At 38.6% G+C, this 26,504-nt stretch overlaps 1 protein-coding gene and 1 long non-coding RNA gene across 6 annotated transcripts in view; both read left to right on the top strand.

Moving 5' to 3' along the window:
• LOC123852618 (uncharacterized) overlaps nt 1-7,708 on the top strand; it is a 31,894-nt gene extending 24,186 nt beyond the window's left edge. The window contains exon 3 of the long non-coding RNA XR_006792953.2: nt 7,574-7,708. This is a non-coding gene — a long non-coding RNA (uncharacterized LOC123852618). The remainder of the gene's footprint in view (nt 1-7,573) is intronic.
• A 1,222-nt stretch (nt 7,709-8,930) lies between these two features.
• The window catches only part of IL6ST (interleukin 6 cytokine family signal transducer), a 50,213-nt gene continuing 32,639 nt past the window's right edge, over nt 8,931-26,504 (top strand). Inside the window, exons 1-2 of one of the 5 annotated variants that reach the window (XM_045895034.2) lie at nt 8,931-9,138; nt 15,368-15,454. The gene's annotated coding sequence lies outside the window, so the exon portion shown is untranslated. Of the gene's footprint in view, nt 9,139-13,757; nt 13,879-15,367; nt 15,462-26,504 lie in introns of those variants that run through there. The other 4 variants (XM_045895043.2, XM_045895051.3, XM_064596134.1 and 1 more) reach the window with 4 other exon arrangements.

The following is a 26,504-nucleotide window of genomic DNA, read 5'->3' as shown; positions in this document are numbered from 1 at the left end:
TCTGGACTTCTCAGAAGTGGTATTGGGTTATTTTGTCGCTTGCAGTATAAGAAGCCATAATTGATACAGAAATTGATACTGACTGTATTTTAAATTATAAAAGTAACTTTTCACTCTGTATTTATGAATAGCTGTTCCCATAGTGTTTAAGAGCACAGTCTCAGGATTCAAATCCCAGAGTCTCTATTAGGAGCAATGAGACCTTGGGATAGTAGCTTTTCCACTCTGGGACTCAGTTTTCCCCTCTTTAAAAGGAGGATAATAACACCAGTTGCACAGAGTTGTTGTGAGAATTACTAATTAAGATATAAAGCACTTAGAAAAATGTCTAGCACATGGTAAACACTAAGTGTTTGTTATCGCTCTGATTTTCACACACAGTAATCCCCAGAGGGAGCAGCGTGGCCAAACATTGTGGATAGAAAAGATTTTTCTTCCAACCCTCGCTATCCCATTACATTTTTGACAAGCTCAAAATATTTAAAATCATTAGAAGGTATTTGTGAAACATGTGGTGAGGTGACAATGTGGCATCATGAAAGAGCGTGATTTTGAGAGCAATAAAGACTTAGGTCCCAGTCCCCATGAGCGAATATCTACTGGGTGGCCTTGAGCAGTTGTTTAAATTCTCAGAGCTTTTGCTTCCCTGTACATAAAATGGGAATGACAACACCTTCCACACTGGTTTATTGCAAAGATTAACTGGGATAGTAGGTGCCTAGTACAGTGAGTTCCTGTCACACAGCCGGCACTCAAGGAAGGGTAGTATTATGACTAGTTATTTAGGCATTGAAAGTTTGTCTCTGATCAGTTGGAGAAAACAGCGCAACTTATTCCTACCTGGAAAAAAAAATCACTTTATCTTCTTCTTAAAATCAAAATCGCAGTGTAAATGATTTGGAATCCTTTTCTGTATATAAGGTTGGATCATTCAGTCCATTGGTAGCTAGACGCTAGAGGTTTAAAGATATACCGGGTTTCCCTTCTCCCACCTCCTACCATTGCAGGTAAACATGTGAGAGGAATTGTCCATTCTTTCATTTCTTGTCCGGCCTTCATGCACGCCAAAAAAGGTAGCGTAGGAAAGAACAGTCACGATAATGATATCAAGAGCTAAAAGGGGGAAGGAGAAAGGAAGGCAGGAAGGAAGAGCCAAGGGAGGGAGATGTCTGGCAGGACATTGGGGCTTTGGCGACCCTCTCTCACACAGCTCCACAGGCAGAACCAGAGCTGGACACAAAAAGTTCAGTGCCAGGCAGCTTTTTTAGTTTTTTCCTTTATTTACCACAATCAAGAGTGTGGGCTGCCTTGAATGTCCCTGGAAATTTTCTGCATGACCTCTGAGGCTCAGTTCCCAAGTCAGTCAACCCTCGGGGAAAATGCTTCATTTTAAGCTCTGGCCCCGGGTACTTGAAAGCAAGTTTTCATCTGGTTGATCTCTCCCGTCTTCTCATTCCCTACACAGCAAAAATCACATTAAGGACAGCAGACACTCTTTATTCTAATTTAGGGTTTCTTATCTATGACTGTCTTGGCAGATGGGAGAAGAGGGAGCATAGATTTGGAAGAACTAAAAACTTTCTTCGGGTATGTCAAGTATTTTAGTCAAGTTCATTCCAGATTATGCTTTTTCTCTTTGCACTCCCCATTTAGTAAATTTCCCCCATTGCCTCAGAAGAATTATCACAGCATTAGTAGGGATTAAAGGTGTCAAACTCTTGGCTTTCAAATTTCAAAGACTTGGTCAGATATAAGGATTTGGGAAGAGTGTTTGCTGACCAGTTTTCATTGCCCCTTCTGGTAACATCAACCTCCCGCCCACACCCACCTCCAGGCCAGATAAAGACTTACCAAGTTGGGGAGAACAAAATTAGATAAATGAGTGTAAGCAAGAGAAGTAGAGGTAGTAAAGAAAAAAAAAGATCCTCTACCATATCCTTTACCTTGAGGTTAACTCCAAGGTGAGGAAAGATGATGGAGGCTCATGATGATGTTGGGGATCTGTTACCCTGTGAAATCCTGGGAGGCAACAGCCTAGCAGTGTTTCCTTGCACACAGTGTTTTGACAGTAGTAAGTTAAAGATGGCCGCATAGAGTGCCATGAGTGGGGAAAGCGTAAGGCAGCCCTTCTGAATCTCTAGCAGCCCCAGAGAGGCACAGGTGAAGAGCTGAACTGCCCCTAGACCCCCAAGAAGGGCACAGAATTTAGCTGACAAAGGGCGCAAGGGGTCTTATAACGGAGTCACGAAAGTAGAAAGTGGCATGGATTGTGCACATCATGAGTCCAGGTCGGTCAAAAACATCTTCATGGGTACCTACTGTGGCGGCCATGACACACAAGAACCACAGTGGGTTGTTGGTCATCTCAGCAGATGCTAGGCCATGTCAAGACTGAGGACAGAAGCCCTTTCCCATTGCCCCAGAAGTTAGCTCACTCTGGAGAAAAGAAAGTAGAGGAGATCATCTGGAATCATTTGCATACTTTTGCTGTGAGTCTCTCATGGCCCATAGTGGGAGGAAGTCAGTTATATTTCTGGGGTGGAGATAACTTCTAAGATGAATATTGAAAGATGGTAATCAAGTTAGGCAACGAAAGTAAAGAAGGCAATGATAGGGCAAGGGAACAGCGTAAAGCTCTCTTTTCTTGGCATAGAAGCAAGAAACAGTATATTGGAAGCTAGCCCAGGAACCATTAGCAAATTGGTACTATGACAGCCTGGAGTTGGAGGTTATGATAAAGATAAGGTTGGAGAAGTAAGTAGAGGTCAGGTAATGGAGGACTTTTATGACACACAAAAGTGGCTTAGGTGATAGAAAGGCACTGAAAGAAATGGTCAGATTTTCAGCATTGCGCATGATGGATTTGAGGGTTTCATTCTGGTTGTTTATTCCTCCCTGACATAACTTAACGATTAACATTTTATTATGTATTAGAGTTTTGGAGCTCTGGAATTTGGGCAGGGCTCAGGTAAGCAATTCTTCCACTCTATGTGGCACTGATTGACACCACAGTAGTATCCATCTGGCAGTTGGTCTGGTATGGACATTACAAGATGGCTTTATACTCATCCCTGGTAACTGGGCAGCTGGGCCCCTGCCCCTCTCCATGTCATCTCAGCCCTCTCCATATGGTCTCACAAGGAAGTTGGACTTTTTCGTGGTGGCTCAGGACTTCCAGAGACCAAGGTGAAAGCTTCTCTTAAAGGTTAGCCCTTGAACTGGTTTTTTCTGTCCTGTATTGATCAGTGTCATGCTCAAGCTTAGCTAAATTCACTAGGAAGGGAAATAGACTTCACCCCTCCACAGAGAAGTATCAAAGAATTTCTGGCCATCTATAACCCACCACAGAGTGAGAGGATGTGAGATCGGAGGTAGAGAGAAGTACAAGAGTTCTTATAATCCCCAGTTCCTTAAGTTTTCCTGTGCGAGCACTTCCAAATGTTCTCTTAGTACCTTTCTCATGGCACCAGGACATGGCTGTAATTACTGGCTTATTTACCTCTCTCTCTCATTAGACTTTGAGATTCTCAAGACCAACACATGTGTCTTACTCAGATCCATATCTAAGTGCCTGGCACATAGTGGATTTTCAGTAATTGTTTATGGGACAAATGAACTGAATAAATTGGACCATTTATTGGGACAATAAATAAATCCCCTTAATTCCTGGGTCTTTGGAATACCAGAGCAAGCTCCTGTTTGATATAATTCCCTTCTCCAGATCCAGATCTTCTTACTGACTTAAGAAATGCTGGATTTAAATGTGTAAAAATAACATTCAGTATGAACATATATGTAAATAGCTTTCAACTTTCGCCTCCTGTGTTGGTTTTCTATTGCTGCACAACAAATTACTAAAAACGTAGCATCTTTTTTTTTTTAAAGATTTTTTTTATTTATTTGAGACAGAGAGAATGAGATACAGAGAGCATGAGAGGGAGGAGGGTCAGAGGGAGAAGCAGACTCCCTGCCGAGCAGGGAGCCCGATGCGGGACTCGATCCCGGGACTCCAGGATCATGACCTGAGCTGAAGGCAGTCGCTTAACCAACTGAGCCACCCAGGGGCCCTACAAACGTAGCATCTTAAAACAACACACATTTATTATCTCAGTTTCTGTGGGTCAAGTGTCTGAGCACAGCTTGACTGGCTTCTCTGCTTTGGGTCTCACAAGGCTACAATCATTTTGTTGGCTGAGGATGCTGTCTTATCTGAGACTTGACTTGAGCAGGATCTGCTTTTGTTGGTGGAATTCATCTCCCTCAGTTGTAAGACTGAAGGCTTCAGTTTCTTACTAGCTGTTGGCCAGAGGCCACCCTTCATTTCTTGATACATAGATCTTTCCATATGACAGCTCGTAGTATGGCAGTTTGCTTCATCAAAGCTAGCAAGGAAGAGTGAGTCTCCTCACAAGGTAAGTATTACGATTTCATATAACATCGAGGCCACCACATGGCAATTTGATTTCTCAAAGCTACAACAGAGAGACACTAGCAAGATGGGCACTGCAATCTTACATAACATAGTGCTGTGCATCCCTTCTCTCATGGAGAAGAAATCACACAAAGAACACCGAGAAGCCAGAGGTCATAGAATTTACACTAAGAGTCTGTCTGTCGTGCCCACTTACAGCAAACTAATGATTCTCATAATTTGAAATATGAGCTAGATTAGCTTTGTTCCCCATTTCATTTGACTCTGACACTAAATTCCGTTTATTATTTGTTGATCCTGGAAAATGATCAGACCCTAAAATTCTAAAGAAAAATCAGAAAGGACAATTTTCAAGAAATTCCAGCTATGTCAAGAAGTATATTCATTTAATTTTTGCCTTTTCAGTGGGTACTGCCAGCTACCCTTGAGGAGACAGACACACATTTGCCTAAGCCATTATTTAATACAATTAGTACCAAATCACTATCCAAATTCTAGGCAAAGGGCTGGGAATTCTTGGCCCTACAAGCCCATAAAATAAAATATTTTTTAAAAAAAGTTCATGTTGGTACTTATTTGTCTGGTTTTAGTATAAATATCAGACTTGAAGCCAAGGAATCTATTTTGTAACTGAAAAGTATTCTTGCATATGAGGGTCAACAAAGGAAGTACCTTGGCTTCTCCAAGAGTTGTGTCAGAGTTAACAAAAGCAAAGTGTGGTGAAAATCCTCAGGATGATATTCTGAAGCTAGTCTGGGCTATTGCAAAGTTACAGTCCCAATACCTGACTTCCTTATCCTGTGTATGTGTCTGGGAAAACGATTCTCCCTCACTGCTGCTCACACTTCTGCACTGGCCTTTCCTGCTCCCTGAAAGCCCAGGGCTATTTGACAGGGTTCCCCAGAGGTCTAGTGACAAGAAGCTAAATGCCCTCTGCTTCAATTTGCATCTGTGTTTAACCTTTATACAGAGTGGTATTTATTTCATTTCTAACTCTCTTGCTCTACTATAGTTATCCATTACAATGAAATAAAATAAGCAAATTCTAGTGAGATTAAGAAGTTTCTGCTAAATTCTCAATTTTAAAATGACAGCCATAAAACTATGGTGTTAGAAGTCAGAATAGTGGTCACCAGTGGCTTTGCAATAACTAGAAGGAAGCAGGAGGGGTCTTTGGAGTGTGTTGGTCATGTTCTTTTTCTTGATCTAGATGCTCATTATATGGCTTTGTTCGGTTTGTGGAAAACTTTCAAGTTGTGTTCTTACAGTATGCCCAGTGATTATGTGAAATTTTTGAAATGGAGTTACGTTATTGCTTAGTTTTGTTGCTGAGAAATGGATTTGTCATGTTTTTGAGCTTGGAAATTTAGTTACAACTTGATTTAAGTTCCTATTTCATGCTAAACTTATTAAGTAGATTACAGTGTGGCTGAAACTGCTTCATTTTTAAATTTATTTTGAATTACTTTTCATTCTGCTTGGTGAATTAGATGCTATTAGGTTATTACAAAAATTTTAATACATACAGAAACACTGTCCCCAACTCACCATTGATCAAATATTTAATTTTTAAAATTTTCTAAGGTATTTTATGCTAATAATGATAAATATAAAACTAGGGGACTGAAATTGGTAAGGAGTGGGACCAAGAACACAGAGGAGGAAACCTTTTTAAAAGAGTAAGGCAGTGGGAAAAGAGGATAGGGGTATATACACATGCCTCCTAAATTGGAGAAAAGTGAAGATTGCTCACAAATAATGGTATTGGTTTTTTCCAGGGAATGATGAAACAAGGTTCTGTACTAGGAATAGATGTTGGGGTGGGGCTGATAGTTCAAGGACAAGGGAAATAGTTAGGAAATAGCATTGATAAGGTAAACATGGCTGAAGGTCAAGGGAATTGAAAATACTAGTGAGAGTGCAGTTTAAAAAAAGTCGATAAAAGGGTTCCCACAATTTAGGGAGATAAGCAAAGGTAGGAAATAACTGATAAACTTTGAGAACAAAGACTAGAGGTCACGCTGAGGGCAAACCGTAGACTCAATGGGAAAGAGTGAGTAAAAGAGATAACAAGAGTAGGTATCTGTGGGTAGAGAGAAACTTAACAATTGAAAATTTTGCAGGTGGAGTGATTTCGTCTGATGACTGGATTCAGGGAGTAACTACATCTGTGGGTTTCTAATAGAGATGAAGTTGAAGATGATTGGAAAAGAGAAAGATGAGAAACCATGAGGTCAGGGTTCTAACTGAGTCATTATCATGGATACTGAAATCATTAGGCTGGGGCAGGACATGCAGATCGTTCCAAGGCTGACACAGAGTTTCAGAAAAACAACTGGGCACAGGCAAGGAAGTAAATGGCTATCTTGGTCATGGCCAACCGTATGCAAATAGCAAGCAGGCAATATTGGTCTTCGGCATAGATTATCTTTATTATGTAGCATTTTTTTCCTGGCTTTGTTCACCTACTCTCAGTAACCTCATTGTCCTCCATGTTGCTCTCTCACTGTACACTTACCCACCCTATGCTTTTGATATATGTGAAATCCCAAATGACCCTAAGGCATACATGGCAAGTTCTTGATTATATCAATCACTTTTCCCACTTACTGTTGCATCTTGACAGGGTTTTCTCATGACAAATCCTTAACTGAAAAGTGGTCATTTTAGGGCTAATACCCTAAAGAGGTGTCTGCAAAGTCATGCAATTCCAGCCCAGGGGAGAAGGGCTCTTTCTCTTCTGAAAAATCTTTCTTCAGTATTGATTCATTTTTTTAGCCCAGGACTTTAACCATCCCCACAAAATGTGAGTTTCTTAGAGGTTAGAACTGGGTTAAGCCAATAAAGAGATACCCATGAAAGGACTGACTCAGTCTTTTGCTCTCTTGACCAGTGTGCAAGGCAGACTAGTGTGCTGTGAAATATTGATTCCCTTCATCTTTATTCCCTGTACCAGTAAAATACCATCATTTTCAATATATGCTTTGATGCAAAAGGTTTGGGAAGCCCTGACATAGCAGACATTCAATAACAGCTGACATTTATTGAGCACCTACTACATACCAAGCACCTCATATATTTTAACTCATTTAACCTTTGTAGCAATCCCATTAGGTTGATACCATTATTTTCATTTTGCAGATAAAGAAACTGAGATGACCTGCCCACCATCACAGACATAGAAGTGGCAGTACCAGGATGCAAAATCAGGCAATTTGCAACCAGAAAAGTACACTTAGCCACTATACATTGCCTCTAAATAAATGTTTGCTAGATCTAAATAAAAATTTTAATTTAAATTTTATACGTTTGTTTTAAACATCCCTATAAATGGCAGAACTAGAATACAATCCAGCCACACTCTGTAGGTTGGCTGTAGCATGACAGGGAGCAGCAAGAGCTGAACATAGTGGAGCTTTGTCTCTCTTACATCCCCAGGTTTGCTTGGAACTCCCTTAGCACTAGAGCTGCTTTTCCGTGTCTTTTCAGAATTATCTGATCAACAAGAGATCATAATTTGTTCTGTGTATTCCTCTGTCTGAATCCTCAATATAATGAAAAACTTTGTAATTTCACACACACACACACACACACCCGCCATTCTTCCAAAGACACACACACACACACACGCACCATTCTTCCAGACACACACACACACACACCGCCCCCCACCCCGGGCCCCCGCCATTCTTCCAAAGCCCTGGCTTCTTAGAAGTGTCTCATCGTGCTTTTGGGGGGAATAAAGAAATCACAGCCTGAAGGTCCATTTCCAGGCGGGGGAGGAATATAATGGAATTAGTTTTTGCTAGGTATTTAAATCACAGACTGGGAGTACAAACCGCAAAGAACTAGCTTCTTGGCGTGTCACACCAGCTCTGGGTTCACTGATCAATCACAGCCAAACTCATTTAGCAACTTAAAAATATATATCGTGGCAAGGTTCATTTATGTAAGACTTGGACCGAGGCCGCCGCCACCACGATCTGCGGTAATCTCGTGTGGAGTCACGACCATCTAGTCCTTCACTTTCCCTGAGAAACTCCCACGCCTCCCCTGTCCCCAAGGGAGCCCGGCGGTCCCTCGCGGCTCTGAGTCCCTCGGGGAAGGACGCGAAGGAAGGCCGCGGGACCGCAACGAGAAGGGAGAGCGGCAGGCGTACAAAGCAGCCGGGCTGCAATTCACGACCCTGTTACTCCACGAAAAAATGGAACATTCCGCTCCTTCCGCCCGCAGAGGGGAGGTGGGGGGAACCCTTCGATCTGGTCTAGGAAAAGCGACGCTGGCGCAGCCGCCGGAATCCCGGACGCCAGGATCCCCGTTACGGGAATCGTAGCTGCCTGGAGTCCCGCCCCCTCGCCGTCGGGCTACCGCCCGGCCAATACCCTGGCGCGCCGGGTCTCTCTGGAGCCAATCAGCATAGACTCCCTAAGTCCGGAGGCGGGGCGCGGCGAGGGCGCTGCGGGGCGGGGTCGGGGGGCGCAACGCCCCGCCGTGGGAGGAGGGCCGCGTGCCGCGTCTGCGGGGAGGAACGCGGAGCCAGCCGGAGCAGAAGCGGGGAGCCGACAGGCCCGCGGAGCGGCGCGGGGAACGCTCGGGCGCAGCTGAGCCGGAGGCCGCGGCTGCGCGGCCGGCGGGCCCGGCCCGGCCTGGCGCGGAGGGAGTCGTGCGCTCTACAGACGCGGATGAGAGAGGCGCCGCGGCTTGAGGTGAGGAGGTGCCGTGGCCGAGTGAAGGGCCGTGTAGCGGGAGGGTGAGGGCTAGGTCGGGGAGTTCGGGCCTGGAGACCTGGCACTCGAGGGGGCCACCCTTCCCCGGGAGAGAGGCGCCCTGATACCGTGTCCGTCCCAAACTTGTTAGTTCCAGCCTGGAAATCCCCACATTCCTCCTTCCTTTCCGTGTTCACACGCCTCTGAATTTGATTTCTACAACTTTGTCGCCTATATTTCTCAAACGTAAGCGCAGACCTTATCCTCAGCACACACACACATCCACCCACACGCCCTTCTTAGGCCCACGCCCCCAAATCCCCACTTTTTGCCCTTTTCCACCTTCCCTTAATTTCTACTAGCCCCGCACTTGACTCTTCATTTTCTGCCCGGAGATTAGTATCTCTTCACCAAAGCCATCTTTTCATCCTGAAGTTGTAATGTTTCACAGGGTTGAAAGTTCACCTTAATTAAAACATTTTAAACTAACGTCTTTTTTCTTCTTTCTACCTCTTACGTGTACCCGTCCTAACGAATCCCACATAACACTGTATCTGAGAAGCACCGAATCCATCTTTAAAAGTTCACCCCTCCCCCAAGCTTAAAGGTTATTCCAAGCGGCAAGGTTCTGTTTTTCAGTAGATGAACAGCAATTTATTCATAACTCCAACTGAAAAAATATCACAGGTTAGAACTAAGACTTGCCACTTTTGGTTTTTGGGTTTTTCCTCCCTTAAGAAGAACACTCATTTCGGTTTAATTTGTGTAGTACTGGCATTTTCAACAGTTACGCTGCTTTGAAAATAATTAGTGATTAGAATGCCAGGATGACTCTGATAAAAGATCGGAGCCTTTGGTTAAGTCAGTGCTGTAAACAAACCCTTTAGACTGTGCGACTGCCAGCTTCAAGTTGGAGCAACTCTTAATTTGAAATTCCTGACTCAGATCATCGTATGAGCTAGCTGTTCGCCATTATCTTAATTTCTTAAATTCATGATACTTCCCACTTGGAAGTATTTTTGCACTGTAAATGGACTTCTACGTTTATAGGACCAACTTGATACTAAGTTAAATCATGTTTTCCAGCTATTTGTTTTGGGAGATTATTTTGAACACTTGTTTTTAATCACGTGGAAGAAGAAAATTACAGGATGGAGAAAGTGTGAGAAAAGGAGAATAAGTTTTGTAGTGGAATTTTCCCCTCAAGTCTGTATAATTGGCAATGCTATACATGTTTAATTTTCTCATAGGTAATTGAGAATATTATAAATACTGCTGCCAGCTAAGTTAATATATTTTCTTAGTAATGAAAACCGTGCACAGTGTTCTCATTTTTATTTATGAGTTGCAGTATTTTCAGCTTATTTAAAAATTTTCCCAAGGGAATTTGCACTGCAGTTAAATATTAGGGTGAATGTCGATTATTATATACCTATGAAGTAAAATGTTGTGATATCCTTTATAGAGAAGGAAACTGAGGGTTAGGGTCGCTGTGAAACCTAGATCTGTGTAATTCCAAATCCTGTACTCTCAGTTGGTCATTTTATCATGCTGACACATTTCTCCTAAAGGATCCACTACTACAGTTTGGTTTGGGAACTTGCCTACTCCCCATAACTGATCTGCAAGGAAGGTTTTTCCCCCCACAGAAGTGAGAGCTTCTCATTTTAACAGGAGTCAAGACTCCCTGGCCCTGATACATTAGCAGCCTGGCTCCCAGAGAAGCGTGGAATGTTCTCAACAGTCTTCTCTATTTCTTTGATTGTGCAAAGGTTGCATGATCAGAGTTGAAGTTTCTACTCTTATTATTTTACACAACAAATACTAAACACTTACTGCTGGCTATAGGAATTCACAAAGATGCATGAGGTATTCTTAGGACCTTTATAGAGTTTACAGAAATTGGGCTGACAGATGTATGAAAAATTGTGAGGATGCAAGGCAGTTTCAGTTAAATGTAGAATGATAGGGAAACTGCTATATTTAAATCAGGGAGTGATTATTTAACGGTTGGAATGATCAAAGGATTGAGCAGAGGTCAGACTTGAAACCTTTATGAGATTTGGATAAAGAGAAAAATGAAGGAAACCCATTCCAAATAAAGATCTATGTAGATGGGCGCCTGGGTGGCTCAGTTGGTTAAGCGACTGCCTTCGGCTCAGGTCATGATCCTGGAGTCCTGGGATCGAGTCCCGCATCGCAGGGAGCCCGCTTCTCCCTCTGACCCTATCCCCTCTCATGCTGTTTCTCTCCCTCTCTCTCTCTCTCTCTCTCTCAAATAAATAAATAAAATCTTTAAAAAAAAAGATCTATGTAGAAAGAGTCAGAAATAACCAAGGTATATTAATTATAATAGGCGATACATATGTAATACTTATTTTGTGCCAGTCACTGTTCTGAGCACTTTGTCCGTATTCTTTTAATCCTCATAACCTTAGGAGGTAAATGTTACTATCTTCCTTTTACAAAGAAGGAAACCAAAGCAAAGAGAGGTTTAATTTGTCCAGTGCCACACAGTTAATAAGGGGTAGATCTAGAATTCATACATAGATAGCCTGGCTTCAGAATCTGAGCTCTTAACTGTGACGCATATATTCCCTCTTCATATAGTATACTTGACTGGCAGTGACTAGAATAATATGTCCATTCGAGGAGGTCTTTTAAAACCCACTCTTGATTGTCCTCTATGTGCCTCAAAGTATCTTAGATTCTGAGGATATCAAGACATAGAAACAAATAATTACAGTACAGTGTTACCAGTCCTATTATAGAACTGTACACAAGTGCATTGGGAGCAAAGATGTTTGTGGGAACAGGGAAATTTCACAGGAGAGATGATGTTTCATCGAAGTTATACATGGTGCAAAGCAGAGTCTGGGAAAAGACATTGTAGAGTCAGGGGATAGCATATGTAGAAGCACAAACTCTGAAATAACAAAGTGTGTTAGAGAAAGTCTAGTAGTTTACTGTGGCGTGAGCTTAGTCTGTAGGAGTGAGCTTAGTCTATAGGAGTAGGGAATGATAAAAAGTAGACCAAGATGTGAATGGCATGATGAGGTCAAGGAAAATGAAGAACTTAAATATTTGCTTTGCATATGGGAAACTACATAAATAATTTCAGCAGATTGTTTGCTATTCTCTTTAGATGTGCAGTGGTGGGGTAGCTTGAGGGAACAGTCTGAGTAGAGGGGGTTTTTAGAATAGACTTTATTATTTATTTGTTTATTTTAAGTAACCTCTACACACAATGTGGGGCTTGAACTCAGCAACCCCAAGATCAAGAGCCACTTGCTCTACCAGCTGAGCCAGGCGGGCCCCTCTGGAATAGATTTTAAATACTGGAGAAGATAGTTTACACAGGCACATGAAGCCAAATTTTTAGGTTCTTAAATAGCTAAAATATTTGGCATTATTATTGACCCTTTAAAAAGCTTCTGAAGATAAGAGTGACGAGTTTAAAGTAGTGTTTTAGATAGATTCATCTACCTATAATGTCAGAATGATTTGGAGGATGGAAAGAGACTGGAAGCAGGAAGGCAGATAAATAGTAAGGTGATCGGTGCCTAAATTATGTTAGTCATGGTAGAGGGTAGAAAAGAAGAGACAAATGGGAGAGACATCATGAAAGAAGATTAGATAAGCTATAATTTAATGGATAGGTAAGAGGCAACAGTTGACCCCATTGACTTAGGCAGTTCAAGAAGGGTGATCTTAGATGGGGGAAAAAGATACAACTTTTCTTAGAAGTCAGTGCATTTATATCTATATGTGTGCACCAGCATGTGTGTATTTGTGTATTGTTTTTAGACCTTTCTATTTGAGTCAGAGGCAGAATATCCAAGACAATGATACATAACTGGAATCAAAGATCCCAGCCAGAATTCTTGAAATTATTTTGTTTGAGATAGTGATACTTCAAGTCCTATGTGTTCATATGTTGGTATTTTTAAAAAACAGTAGATTCCAAGTACTTGGGTACTTTCATAGCCAGGAGGTAAACCCTAGCAGAGAATTCAGTGAAGGAGACATAAAGAAGCTAAATGAAAGAATTCAACCACATGATACCATGACGTAGAAATCAGGAGATAAGAGAAATTCGAGAAACAACCGGTCAACAATGTTCAGAAACACTCCTTGTTACAATGTCTACAGTCTCTTTTTCATTCTGTGTCTGTCTAGTATATCTTAATGAGACTTAATGAGGAATTAGTTAGCTAATGGATCATGACTAAGAGAACTATATGTGTTGAAATGTGGCTGTAGCATAGATTATTATTTTAAAGCTTTATGTTTACATATTCAGAGCAGGAGCTTTATTCCTTTCAGCACAGTAAACCTGTTGCACTGTTAAAATTTGGATGTTCTGCCTCCAAATTTTCATTTTCTCTCTTTTTTTTTTAAAGATTTTATTTATTTATTTGAGAGAGAGAATGAGATAGAGAGAGCATGAGAGGGGGGAGGGTCAGAGGGAGAAGAAATCCAGAATCAATCCTCTTCTTTGTTACACTGCATCAAGATAAGGATGGTCTCTTTCAGTCTTTGTTTTTTTTGACACTTGGTTGTTATTTTTAAATTTTAAGTGAACAGCTGTTGAGGGTCAGAGGGAGCCTGATGTGGGACTCGATCCTAGGACTCCAGGATCATGACCTGAGCCGAAGGCAGTCGCTTAACCAACTGAGCCACCCAGGCACCCTCATTTTCTCTTTACTCAGACTCATCAGTTTCATCCTGTGCTCTAAGGTAGATTGGTTTCATCATTACTTCTGAAGAGTGCATTTCATATTGGTTGTCTACACAATCTGTTTTTGTTTGGATGTTCTGTTGTATATATACCCTCACCTCCATCCCCTAAAGTAAACTCATCAGAGCTGGGTTTCAGATACCACAGCTCTGGTTTGTACCCTGGCACGTGCTGGAATTTTGCTATTGATTATCTTCATTTGACATTTAGAGTCAAAGATGGCTTATAGCTCATGTGTATGCATGCTATTTTCTCTGTTTAGGAAAATCTTTACTTGTATTTCATTTCTGGGCCTTCCTGGATCCTTTGTGAATTGGGTTATTCTCTATGCTCCCGTAGCATTCTGTGCATATTCTATCTCTCTAAATTTTAAACTTCTTAAGAGCAAGACCTGTTTATTTGGCTTCAACTATATGTGTTATGTTTTATTTCTTAAGCTGTAGTGGGAACGTAAATCGTCATCAAAATACTCTGTAAACCTTTTCGTATGTCTAAAACAGTCAGTGATAATGTGTAGGGGGACTTGCCTGACTCTAAGGTCATAAACATAACTCTGTATTTTCTTCCCATACTTGAAATCTAAAGATCCTTAATCTGGAGTGTATGTATGTGTAATGAAGTAGAACTCTTCATCTTTTTGCTTGTGGAGCCAGTTGTCCCAGTACTATTTATTAAATGGTCCTTTATTTCCCCAGTGATATGAGGTGCTTTTTTTTTTTTATCAGATGATTAAATTCTTAAATATATATGGGTCTGTTTCTGGATTTTTTGTTTTATACCATTGATCAAATTACTCCCATGCAGTGCCCTGTCTTAATTACTATAATGTTGCGGTGTGCCTTAATAGATGATAGGGCAAGTATTTTTTTATTCTTCCTTTTGAAAATGGGCTTTTGGTTATTATCTAATGTCTTATATGACATTTTAAATTGGTTTGTAAAGTTCTATAATAAACTACTTTGTAATTTAGATTAAATTATGTTACATGAAGATAGTAATTTGTGAAGAACCAATGTCTGTACTATGTATATTTTGTTTTCCATTCCATGGTATTTAAGTCTTAACTGATGAGCTGTTTAGTAAGGGTTTATAGTTTTCTGTATAAAGTTATTACATAGTTCTGATTAGATTTTTTCTTAGTTATTATAGTTTTTGATGCTATTGTGAATAGGATTTTTTCTTTTACATTTTAATTGGTTATTCCTGGTATATAGGAGAGCTACGTTTTTTGATGATCTTTTGTTTAACTATTATGTTAAACGCTCAGTAGTTGTGGTAGTTTGTCATTTGATTCTCATTCTTTTTCTCAATAGATAATATCATCTACAAGCTTTTCTTTTTCCATTTTTATATCATCATTTGTTCTATTTTTGGTTAAGCCATCTAGAACAGTGTTGAATAAGTGATGACTCCCAAGCATCTTGTTTGAATTTTGACTTTGATAGAAATGCTTCTAATTTTTATTTTTGAATATGATGTTTGCTCTAGGTTTCTGATAACGGATTGTGGCAGCAACAGCAAGAGCTGCACTGATAGCAACAGATTACCGTTTATTGAGTACATACTATGAGCCAGGTAAATTGTAAGTGCTTTATGTTTATTGACTATTTAATCTTCACAAAAGTCCTAGGTGGTATGTGGGTAGGTGGTGGTGTTATCCTCATTTTACAGATAAGGAAAATGAAAGTGAGGGATATCAAATAACTTGGCTAAGATGTTTTACAAAAAATAAAGAGTTGGGATTTGAACAAAGGCAGTCTGATTCCAGAATCTATCCTCTTCTTTGTTACACTGCATCAAGATAAGGATGGTCTCTTTCAGTCTTTGTTTTTTTGACACTTTGTTGTTATTTTTAAATTTTAAGTGAACAGCTGTTGAATATTATCAGATGATTTTCAAGCATCTATTGGAATGATTGTATAGTTTTCTTAATACAGTGGGTAATATTTTATCTTTTTGCTTAATGGACCATACTTATACTTTTAGGCTTTTTTTTTTTTTTTTAAGATTTTTTAAATTAATTTATTCGAGGGAGAGAGAGAGCACGAGCAGGATGGGGGGAGGGGTAGAGGGTGAGGGAGAGGCAGACTCCCCACTGAGCAAGGAGCCTGACTTGGGGTGCCATCCCAGGACCCTGGGATTATGACCTGAGCCCAAGGCAGATGCATAACCGACTGAGCCACCCACGTGCCCCTATTTTTAGGCTTAATACTTGTATTTATGGGGTTTTTTGTTTTCATGTATGTTGCTAAAATTAATTTGCAAATGCTTTAATTAGGATTTGTCACACCAATATGCATAATAGTTTGACAATAGTTTTATCATGTAATCCTTGCTTGATTTGGTATCCAAATGACTAGGCAACTTGCACTTAGGGCCAAAATGGGATGAGGAGGATAAGATTTACCCTTCTGCCTGAAACAACCATAAAACAAAAAAACACATGAAACAGTGATAATCAAGACACTTGACACTGAATAATGAAAGGCAGTGGTCTTGATAGATGGGAAACAAATAAGATGGACCCTATGATTGCACTAGCCTACTACCTTGAGAAAGTTTCCAGGCCATGGCACAGGTCGGGGTAATCCAAGGTAAGCTCTGTGGATTCTCTTTGACCTGTGGAAATGGCTGGGAATACCAAAGGAGCTAGAGTTCACAAAGCAGAATACTAGAGGACTCTTGAAAGCTTCAGAGGTCCTATTCAGCTATTTACCTGAGTGCTGACCAGTGCATGCATGTAAAGAAATTACTACAGACCAGGGAAAGAACCTCCTGGAGGTGGTAAAGATAACAGCACTTGGTGCTTCCATTGGGTCAGGAAAGGTTCCTGTCCTCACCAGCCAGGTTGGAAACCATTTGACTCATGGGATATTGGATAGAGACAAAGAAGGATCCTGCCTCAGTAGTAGGAAACAAATCACTCTAGAATAAGCATTGCTCCAATCCCACCCAGTATATTTAAGTTTTTGTTTAAATTCCTGGGATTTGAACATGATATTAATTTCGGGTTTACAATATAGTGATTCAGCACTTCCATACTACACCCAGTGCTCGTCACAAGTGCACTCCTTAATCCCCATCACCTATTTCACCCATCCCCCCACACATCTCTCCTCTGGTAACTATTAGTTTGTTTTCTATAGTTAACAGTCTGGGGGGCGCCAGGGTGGCTCAGTCAATTAAGCATCTGCCTTCAGCTCAGGTCATGATCTCAGGGTCCCAGGATCAAGCCCTCCATCAGGCTCCCTGCTCAGCAAGGGGTCTGCTCCCTCTCAAATAAATAGATCTTTTTTTTTTAAGTTTGTTTCTTTGCCTTTCTTTTCTTCCCCTTTGTTTTGTTTCTTAAATTCCATATATGAGTGAAATCATGTGGTATTTGTCTTCTCCGACTTATTTCACTTAGCATAATATTCTCCAGTTCCATCCACATCATTGAAAATGGCAAGATTTCATTCTTTTTGATGGCTGAGTAATATTCCTCTGTGTGTGTGTGTGTGTGTGTGTGTGTGTGTGTGTATACATATATACATATGTGTATGTACACACACATCTCCTTCATTCATCAGTCAGTGGACACTTGGGCTATTTCCATGATTTGGCTGTTAAAGATAATGCTACTGTAAACATAGGGGTGCATGTATCCCTTTATATTAATATTTTTGTATTCTTCAGGTAAATACCTAGTTACCAGTGTATCTTAAAAGCAAGACATGAAAGGACCATGCTTTGCCAAGTAACTTAACTGTGTCCTGGAACAAAGTTCAAGAATATAGAAATACAGGGGCGTTTGGGTGGCCCAATTGATCTTTAAAAAGAAAAGATTATAGAAATCTAAAAAAATCCAATACAGATCCAATAGCAAATAAGGTGAAATTCAGTGTGCAACATCCAATCAGAAATTACCAGGCATGTAAGAGGCTTGAAAGTACAATGTATAATGAGAAAAATTAATTAAAACTAACCCAGAGCTGACATAGATGTTAGAATTACCAGAGAAATTAAAAGTTATTATAACTGCGTCCTATATGTTCAAAAAGTTAGGTAGAATTATAGAATATGTGAAAAACACCCAGTTAAACCTCTAGAGATGATAAATATGGTGTGTGAAATGAAAAATACACAAGTTAGGATTCATGGTAGATTAGACATTGCAGACAAAAAGATCAGTAAACCTAAAGACACAGCAGTAGAAATTATCATAAAACATAGAAAAAAAGGAAAAAGTGGATTGAGCCGTGAGCTGGGGGACTACTTCAAGCATCCTAATAATACATGTTATTAGAATCCTCAAGGGTAGGAGCACGAGGGTCACAGATAAATATATTCAAAGAAATAATGGCCACAATTTTTCTAGATTTGATGAAAACTATTTAAACCAGCAGATCCTAGAAGTTCAACAAACTCTTAAGCACCAGAAACATGACGAAAACTTTACCAAGGTGCATTACAGTCAGATTGCTCAAAATTAGTGGTAAACTAGTTGTAAAAAACTTATATGCATCCAGAGGAGAAAAGAGACTTTTCATACAAAAGAAGAAAGATAAGGATGATAGTAGATTTCTCATTAGAAACAGTGCATGCAAGAACTTAATAGCTACATTTTTAAAGTACTGAAAGAAAAATTGAGAATCTATACCTAGTGAAAATATCTATGAAAAATAATAATGAAATATTTTTAGGTATATAGAAACTTAAAGAATCCATCACCAGCAGACCCACATTACAAATAATAATAAAATAATATCCTTCAGACAGAAGGAAAATATTAGATGAAAATGTAGACCTTAGACAAAGGGTGAGAAGCTCTAGGAATGGTAGTAGACATGGATGTATACACAAGATATTTGTATTATTGCAATCTCTTTTAAAATAATTATTTAAACAAAAACAATGACAGTATGGTTTACAACATATATAAAGTACATCTGAAGTTTATAAAATATGTAAAAGTAAGTTGTATGCCAAAAATAGCGTAAAGATCCAGAGGGGAGAAATGGATGTATACTCTAGTATACTTTACTGTGCGTGAGGTGCTGTAGACTGATAAGTTTAAGATGTATACTATAAATCTCAAAGTAATCACTAAGATACCAAAACAAAGAATTAATAGCTTATAAGCCAAAAAGAAAGACAAAATGGAAATCATAAAAAATAGTCACTTAACACAAATGACAGAAATAGAAGAAGAGGGAGAACAGATCAAATAGGTAGAAAACAAATATAAAGTTGATAGCTTTAGGGCGCCTGGGTGGCTCAGTTGGTTAAGCGACTGCCTTCGGCTCAGGTTGGGATCCTGGAGTCTCAGGATCGAGTCCCACATCGGGCTCCCTGCTCAGCACGGAGTCTGCTTCTCCCTCTGACCCTCCTCCCTCTCATGCTCTCTGTCTCTCATTCTCTCTCTCGCAAATAAATAAAATCTTAAAAAAAAAAATTTTAAGATGATAGCTTTAAACCTAACTATATCAATAATGGTATTAAATATAAGTGGCCTGAAAGCAGAGGTTGTCAGATTAGATACAACTGTACGCTACCTACCAAAACAAAACATAAAAAACAAGGCTCTTTAAATATGAAGAAAGAAATAGGTAAAATATAAAAGAATGGGGAAAGATATACCATGATAACTCTAATGGAAGAGAAGATTAGATGTCTATAATGATGTCAAAGTAGATTTCAGAGCCAAGAATATGACCATTGGTAAAGAAAGTCATTGCACAATGATAACAAGAATCGCTTCCTCAAGACCTTACATTTATGTGCCTAATAATGTAGCTTCAAAATAGGGCAAAATCTGAAAGAACTGAAAGAAGAAATAAAGCTACAGTTATATTTGGGGATATCAAACCCCCTTTTCAATAATTGACAGAGGAAATAGAAAATGACTAAAGATATAGAAGATTTGAATAACACTATCAACCAGATTGGTCTGATTGACATTTATATAACACTCCATCCAGCAGTAGCCATGCTGGCCAAACAGAACATTGATTTCAATACTTAAAAGTAAATAGATCAATGGAACAGAACAGAGCAGAAATTGGGTAGTTAGAACTCACAGGTAAACTCCAGGGTGCCTCCTATTTTTGGAAAGTATTGTTAGAACACAGCGACACCCATTTGTTTATATATTATCGGTGTCTGCTTTTGTGCTACAACAGCAGATGGTGTAGTTCCAACAGAAGCATTGTGGTCTACAAAGCCTAAAAATTTATTCCCTGGCCCTTTACATAAAAAGTTTGCCCGACCATGGAATAGAGAGTATATAAATAGACCCACACATGTATGGATAACTGATTTTTGATGAAAGTGTAAAGGCAATTCACTTGAGAAAGGGTAGCTTTTCTACAAATAGTTCAGAAACAATTTGCTACCCGGATGTAACAAAATGAACTTGAATACCTGATTTACACCATATATAAAAATTACCTCAAAATAGTTGATAGACCTAATAAAACCTAAAACTATAAAACTTTGAGCTAGAAAATATAGAAGACCTTTGAGACTTTGGGTTAGGCAAGGATTTCTTAGATACAATACCAGAAGTACTAGTTAATAAATTGGACTCGATTAAAATGAAAATTTCTGCTCTTTAAAAAGCACAGTAAAAGGGCGCCTGGGTGACTCAGTTGGTTAAGCGACTGCCTTCGGCTCAGGTCATGATCCTGGAGTCCCAGGATCGAGTCCCGCATCGGGCTCCCTGCTCAGCATGTGCACCCTCCCCCCTCTCATGTGCTCTCTCTCTCTCATTCTCTCAAATAAATAAATAAAATCTAAAAATAAATAAAATAAATAATAAAGTCATAAATTTCGTTTAAAAAAGCACAGTAAAAGAATGGGAAGATAAGCCACAGATTGGGAGAAAATACTTAAAAAAGAATTTTCTAATAAAGACCTTGTATCTAGAATTTTATTTTTTAAAACTTTCTAAACATAATATTGAGAAAACAACACACCTAGTCTAAAAACGAGCAAAATATTTGAACAGACACATCACCAAAGAAGAATATGAATATATACCTACCATAGATATGACCTAGCTAGTCGTCTAGGTATTTTCCCAAGAGAAATGAAAGCTTATGCCCATACAAAGACTTGGGACTAGTTATATTACAGTATATTTATTCCACTAATATATTATGTACCTGCTTACAGCAAGAAAGTCAGTTTATCTATCCAACAAAGATACTGAGGTGCTTACTATATAGTAGCTGGGTGTGATTCTTGATGGTTGGAAGATAGGAGGAAACAAAACAGACAAAATTTCTTAGCCTAATTTGCTAACATTCTATTTTAGGTGCACAGACAATGTGTTAGTTTCCCAGGGCTGCTGTAACAAAGTGCCACAAACTGGGTGATTTAAAATTACAGGAGTTTATTCTCTTAAGGTTCTGGAGGCCAGAAGTCCTTCTGAAACTCTGGATGGAATCATTCCTTGCCTTTTCATAGCTCCTGGTGGTAGCCCTTAGTTAGTCCTTGGCATTTCTTAGTTTATAGCTACATCACTCCAGTACCTGCTTGTGTTGTCACACAGCATTGTGCCTGTTTGTTTCTGTTTCATAACAACAACCAGTCATACTGTATTAAGGCCCCACTCTGCTCCTTTATGACATCCTAACTAATTACATCAGCCACAGCCCTATTTCCAAACAGGGTCACATTATGAGATGCTGAGGGTTAGGACATCAGCATATCTTTAGGGAGGAAAACCCAATTCAACCCATGACAGCCAATAAAATAAGTAAACTATTTTAGAGCAGGGGTTGGCAAACTATGGTCTGCAGACCATCCTATTTTAATAAATACTTTAATAAATAGTTTTATTAGAATTCAGCCATGCCCATTTGTTTACATACTGTCTGTAACAAAGTCGACTAGTTGCAACAGAGACCTTAATAGCCACAAAATTTAAAATATTTATTATCTGGCCCTTTACAGGAAATGTTTGCCAAGTCATTTTAGAAAGTGCTAAGTGCCATTGAGAAAAAATAGGAAAGGGGGATAAGCAATACTGGGTGGTCAGGGAAGACCTATATGAGAAGGTGAATTTGAACAAATGCTATAAGTAGAATTAATTTTTATGTATTGACTTAGAAATATATCCAAATGTAGTAAGTGAAAACAAGTTATAGCACATTTTTGTGATCCCATTTTTGTAAAAGTATATATTTATACAATATAATGTTATATAAATAGAAGATTTTGCAAAAGTATCCACCAAATTGTTCACATTAGTTACCTTGCTGGGATTATAGGGGACTTCTACATGATATATTTTCAACTTCTCTTCATTTGAAAACTTAATTATTTCTTTTGCATTTTAATATATCATTGTAAATTTAATTTCTTTCTTATATATTATTAAATTATATCAAAGGCTTAATATGTGTGAAACAGTAATGGAGGATTCACTCCTTGCCTGAGTTTGAAGTTATCATTTACATTTCAAAGAGGAACCACCATTATTTACACTAGAATTTAACCTAGTACTGAAATTTAAACTGAATTTTTATGTCTGTGTGCATAAAATAGTACGGCAGTTGAAGAGTCAGTAGCCTTAACTGCTAGTGAAAGGTAAAAGGTATGATTCTCTTAAAGATTTGCTTTAACTGCTTTTGTCAGAGTCAACAAAATGTCCCTTTCATGTTTCTGTGATACTACATGAACATCAGGGAAGTTTGAAGTAGGCATGGAGGGGCTGATAATGTTTCCAAGTATTTTTTCAAAACAACAGTGGGATGTTTAAATATTGTTATATAAGTGTTTATGGGATTGTTTTATACTGAGGGTCAGAAGGTATCTAAAACGGGACACTTTCAGGAAGGCTTACAGCAGGCAAGGATTTAAGAAGAATGCATATTATTATCCAAGCCAGCTTTCTGAACAAGGCTCTCCTCTCTTTATAGTGAGACCTAATAAAAAGAGCATGACTTTTGGAGGCAGAAGACTTAGTTTCAAGTCCCTGTTTCTTCACTTCCTAATTTTGTGATTTGGGTAAATAACTTAACCTGTCAGAATTTTTCTTTTGTGAAGTTCCAGTAATTAATCCTTGCCATTCGAAACCCATTGGATGTACAACACCATGAGTGGACATTAAGGTAAACTACAGACTTAGAGTAGTTAAAGTGTGTCAATGTAGGTTCATCCTTGGTAAAATGTACCATTCCGGTGAGTGATACTGATAATAGGAGAGGCTGTGCATGTGTGGGGGCAGAGGGTATGTGGGAATTCTCTGTATCTTCCTCTCAATTTCATTTTAAGCCTGAAGCTGTTCTAAAAATATAAACTCTTAAAATAATAAAATAATGATTCCTGCCCTACCAGCCTCCATCTCTAGGATATTAGGAGAATCAGGTGAAGTAATTTACATAAAAGCACTTGTGTAATGTAAAATAGTATACAAAGTGTTACTATGAATTAATAATTAGTAATAATAGAAGAGAGCAGAGTTGGATAATTTTTAAAATAATAGTAAATATAATGTGGGTATGACTGACTCTTTGCAAATTTATTCAAACTAGCACTATAATGTGTATACATGATACCATACTGAAATTTTCCTCATCCTGATCCCTACCCAGTTTATTTATTCAACAGACATTACTTTGCCTTCTTTTTGGCAATTATAGTTCATCTACTAGTAGTTCTACAATTATAGGAGTAATGTTACCATAGTAACTAAGTTTATATTGACATTCTTCCTCCCATGAAGTCTACATCTAAATATATTACTCATGATTTTTCATTTTGTCCTTGCATCAAAGTAAAAAGAAAGACTCAAAAATCATAATCTATAAGTAGCAAAAAGAATTTATAAAGGGCAAAACTATTAAATATTTATCAGTTATAACTCCAGTGCATTTTCTCCCGCTAAAGAAAATTCATGGGAATGAAAATGAATAAGAATGATCAACTACAGGGATAATCTTGATTTGTTTTAATTTTTTTTAATCATTTGTAAACTTTATTACTTTAACAATAGTGAGTTAGTTGGGATGCATCTTACAGCACCTTTCAGCACATTACCGTGTTGAACCACCATAGTTGAGGAATTGCCACTCCAGAAGGACCACTCAGTGCTTGGAATAAACCTTCCCTGTATCTCTGCTTAGGAGTTACGTTTTGGTTTCATAGAATCTTCCAAGATAAGATGCAAATTTCAAGGAAAATCATTGTATGCAGTATGTGGTTATAATATATGCATGGAAAATTCTGCCAGAGATGCGGGAGGATAATGTGTACTGTTGTCAAAATGAAAAGAGAGGTGTTCCTCTCTTTTGGCAGTATACTGTCAATTCTGTCCATTTTAAAACAAGATAAGCCCCAAAATGAAGTTGACTATATTGCATTTAGTATTTTAGATAGTGCTACTGTGCTTCCATCTCTTAGGTTGGGACTCTGAAAAGATGTTTCTTCATCACATCCCAATGACAATCCTTTAAAAATTAGGAAACGTTACTTTTTTTTTTTTTTTTTTTTAAGATTTTATTTATTTGAGAGAGAGAGCCTGCACATAAGCAGGGGGAGGGACACAGGGAGAAGTAGACTCCCCACTGAGCAGGGAGCTGACTCAGGGCTCAATCCCAGGACCCTGGGATCATGACCTGAGCTGAAGGCAGGTGCTTGATGCTTAACCAATGGAGTCACCTGGGCGTCCCAGGAAACGTTACTTTCTAACTATTAAAATGTGAAACCTTCTTTGCCTGTTTTCCTTTTACATACTGTGTTTCATGGCCCTGCTTAGATAAATCTAATTGCTTTGTGGTAACTATAAATACCTTTATGGGACCTCTTGTGTCAGAGTTTTGTTCTAAGAATATAGTGCATCAATAAAAAGATTGCCAGTTTCCAGGAACTATAGAGAATCCTCTCTACAGTGTGAACAAGGTACTTGGTGTGGGTGGTCAGGGTGGCATGACCACATACTGCTCTCCCAGCATGCTCAGGTATTTTCTTCATTTTGTTTTTGATGAACAGTTGAATGATGTGGATTTTTCTAATATAGGACTATTTAAAGTTAGGAAGTAAATAAAACAGGTGGAGGAAAATGGTTCCTACAACTTCATTCTTTTATCCTGAGCAAATTATAGAGTGACTGTTACATGGGTAGGGAGTACATAAAGTCAAGTTAGTATTGATATTTAATAAAAAAGCCACTGTATTCCAAATGCAGTACTGTGAAGCCCTCATCAAGAACTTCATAGTTTTATTTGGGGGAGAGAGTTTACACAAATATTTTTTAATTTAAATTTAGTTTTTGACTAAGTACTGAAGTCACATGGTACAACATTGGAAAGGTGCAAAGAATATATGGTAGAGCATCTCCATCCTACCCTGGTATCTCATCCAGTGGCAGCCAGTCTTTGAGTGTTTATCCTTCTAGAGGTATTTTATGTGTGTATAAGGAAATGAGTGTGTGTTTTGTCTTTTTTTGGTTTCTCCCCACAAATAACAAATACACTGTTCTCTTCCTTAACAATAGTTTATTTTATTTATTTATGTATTTTAGATATCTTTACACCTCTCTAGGAAGAGATCTAGAACTTCCTCATCTTTTTTGTAGCTACATGTATGCTATATTTGGATGTACCATAATTTAACTAGTCCCCTATTTGTGCATCAATCTTTTATTAAAAACTGCTGTAGTGAATAACCTTATTTGTGTATTGTTTTGCTCATATCTATAGGATAAAATACTAGAAGTAGAATCATTAGATTCAAACGTATATATATTTTAATTTTGATCGATAATGCAAAACTGGGCATACACCTTATCTGGATAGTTCTTTTATTTATAATTGAGCTCTAATTTACAAACAATAAAATTCAGTTTTAAATTCCCACAGTTTGTTGGGAAGGTTATGCCATTTTACACTATAAATGCAGAGTTGAGAATGCCTTTATGTCATAGTCTCAAAATACTGTGTTGATAATTTTTAATTTTTTATATTTTTGCCAAAACTGGAAATGATACGGGGGTCATTTTGTTTTGTTTACTGTTTTTACTAAGTACAACTTACATACAATAAAGTCCACAGATCACAAGTTTATAGCTCAGTAAATTTTTAATCACCATCTAGTTCAAAGTCTAGAGCATGTCCAGCATCCCAGAATGCTCACTTCTGCCCTCTTCCCCACCCCCCAAAAAAGATAACCACTATTCTCTATCACCACAGATTACATTTGCCTGATTTTGAACTTCATATACATTTTTGTGTCTCATTTCTTCTCTGTTATATAGGAAATTCAGTCATGTTGTGAGTACCTGTAATTCTTTTTTCATTGCTATGGTTGAGTTACTTGAATTTTTCTGTTCTACTGTGTTTGTGTTTTTGGTTGCTTCTGCTTTTCTGTACTTAAATAAAACTTGTATGAACGTTCTTGTACATGTCTTTTAGAGGAGTGAAGCACTCATTTCTTTTGACTATATACCTTGCCTGGGTACATTTTGTTGGTTTTTAATTGAGGTTTAATTTATAAAGAATAAAATTCATCAATTTTTAGTGTACAATTTGTTAGGAAACAATTCCCCATACGTCTCTTGAAGGTTTGTTTACAGCCTTGGAAAACAGAGATAGTGTCTCTCTCCACAGTAAAAGGCAGGCATGCTTACTGCCATTTTAAA

The sequence above is a fragment of the Mirounga angustirostris genome, unplaced genomic scaffold (assembly GCF_029215605.1).
Source record: "Mirounga angustirostris isolate CCGP_5_RB_7025 unplaced genomic scaffold, mMirAng1.0.hap1 SCAF_7, whole genome shotgun sequence".
Lineage (NCBI taxonomy): Eukaryota > Metazoa > Chordata > Mammalia > Carnivora > Phocidae > Mirounga > Mirounga angustirostris.
Note: the sequence above shows the minus strand (reverse complement) of the source record. Positions and strands in the feature narration are given on the sequence as shown.